The 2,400-nt window shown below is 42.2% G+C and overlaps 1 protein-coding gene across 3 annotated transcripts in view; it reads left to right on the forward strand.

The window, feature by feature from the left end:
- Mapre2 (microtubule associated protein RP/EB family member 2) overlaps window positions 1-2,400 on the forward strand; it is a 140,865-nt gene that overhangs the window by 20,252 nt on the left and 118,213 nt on the right. The window lies entirely within an intron of this gene.

The following is a 2,400-nucleotide window of genomic DNA, read 5'->3' on the forward strand; positions in this document are numbered from 1 at the left end:
AATTAAATAGTGAACTGTCTAGCACATATAGGGGTCCATAGATGAGCTCACGATTCTCCAATCTGCTCTTGTCACAGATGCTGAGAAATTAGCAACTGACTGTTTTAAGTAAACAGAAAAAGGTCACTTTTGTATAGATGAGACAGAATTTTCTAAGGGCTAATTGTCTAGTTTGTAGATAAACTTATGCTCCTGCCTCTGAGCTTGATAGCCAACCTCTTGCTTGGTAACAGAGCTACTTAGAACTAGTTTAGTAAAAAAAAGGCAAATGGAAATTTTATTCTGATGCTGTAAAGATTTCTGAAAAGTTGGGCCAGGCGGTGGTGGCGCACGCCTTTAATCCCAGCACTTTGGGAGGCAGAGGCAGGCGGATTTCTGAGTTTGAGGCCAGCCTGGACTACAAAGTGAGTTCCAGGACAGCCAGGGCTATACAGAGAAATCCTGTCTCAAAAAACCAAAAACAATAAAATAAAAATAAAAATGAAATGTAAATAAAGAAATTATTTAATAAATACAAAAGAAAAAAGAAAAGGAAGGAAGGAAGGAAGGAAGGAAGGAAGGAAGGAAGGAAGGAAGGAAGGAAGGAAGGAAGGTAGGGAGGAAGGAAGGAAGAAAAGAACAACAACAATCTAGCTCTGGCTGTGTGGCAGTGGCCCACACCTTTAATCCCAGCTCTCCAGAAGCAGAAGTAGGCAAATCTCTGAGTTCAAGGCCAGCCTGGTCTACAGAGTGAGTTCTAGGACAGCCAGAGAAAACAAAACCGAACAAAACTCCAGCTGCATATGCAGCAGAGGTATCAATGGGAGGGGAGGTCCTTGGTCCTGTGGAGGCTCTATACCCCAGTGGAGGGGAATGCTAGGGTGATGAGGCAGAGGTGGGGGTTGGGCACCCTCATAGAAGCAGAGGTGGGGGTGGGATAGGGGTTTGTGGAGGGAAAACTGAGAAGGGGGTAACATTTAAAATGTAAATAAATAAAATAACCAAACAACAACCACAACAAACAGAAAAACCAACAACATCCAGCAGTTGTCTTTACCCATGCTTTTATCATCAACTGTTACCATTTTATTCTTCTTTTTTACCACCCTTATATGAAAACTGTAAAATTCCTACCGCGCTCCCCTTTAAAAATCAGCAGTAGTAATTTGAGAACTTTGTCCAGGATGAACCTCATCATGTTCGCTGCAGATACGTTGATTTTTGTGTGATGGGATTTTTGTGTTCTAGATAATGATCAGAAGCATTTCTGTGTTGGTCAAGGAAGCATAGCAGATGATGGATGGTTCAGGGTGGTAATCCAGGTAGAAGGTGGGAAGGGCCTTCTCTCACTTGTTGCTGGGGGTGATGGGAAAGTCATGCCTAGCAGGTCACCTGTAGCAGTATCTGGTGGGACCATTAGCAGTCTCCCCAGTAGCCACAGATGTCCACGTGGTGGGCCTCGAACCCAGAACCTCCCACATCGCTCAGCCTCTAGAACTGGCTACTCATCAACTGTTGAGCCAGGTAGTTATTTTAGAGGGAGTAGTGAACAGATAGAAAGCAAATAAGGGGCCTAGCTCCCTGCGGCTGTCCTTGGTCGCACGTGGCACCAGGCTGAATCAGTCAAGATGACCTTATTTCAGCTTGTATGTGAGCACTGGGTTCATATACTTGTCCCTGAGGGATTTGTTTTTGGATATTATCTAGATAGAAAGGATGATAAAAAGTTAACTGCCTTCAGGAATAAGAGCATGCTATTTCAAAGGGAACTGAGGCCCGATGACGAAGTTACTTGGAAGTAAAAACTGGTTAAATCACAGAGTGTTCACATTTTAAAAGTCATTGGAGAAATAAGAACATTTATTATTTAATTAGAAAAAAAAGAAAGCAAATAAGTTTCTGTTTGTTGTATGCGTCATTTCAAGTTTGACTTGGCATTGTTTATAATGCTTATGTTGTCCAAATTAGTCAAAAAATGGTTTTCATACATCAAGCCCACATTGATACTAAATTAAAACAGATATTTTTAAAACTGCAAATTACGCCAAGTTTGAGCAAGTTTGAACTCTAACTGAAACAGTGCATAATGCCCAGGAGATACCTGCTTCTGGGCCATCTGATGGCATGGGACTTTTATCTCATCACACAGTGCTAAGGAGGTTGGGAGATGAGAACAGTGGTGGCACACGCCTTTAATCCCAGCATTTGGAAGGCAGAGGCAGGCGAATTTCTGAGTTCGAGGCCAGCCTGGTCTACAGAGTGAGTTCCAGGACAGCCAGGACTAGAGAGAAAAAGAAAAGAAAAGAAAAGAAAAGAAAAGAAAAGAAAAGAAAAGAAAAGGAAAGGAAAGGAAAGGAAAGGAAAGGAAAGGAAAGGAAAGGAAAGGAAAGGAAAGGAAAGGAAAGGAAAGGAAAGGAAAGG

Source organism: Mus pahari, chromosome 15 (genome assembly GCF_900095145.1).
Source record: "Mus pahari chromosome 15, PAHARI_EIJ_v1.1, whole genome shotgun sequence".
NCBI lineage: Eukaryota > Metazoa > Chordata > Mammalia > Rodentia > Muridae > Mus > Mus pahari.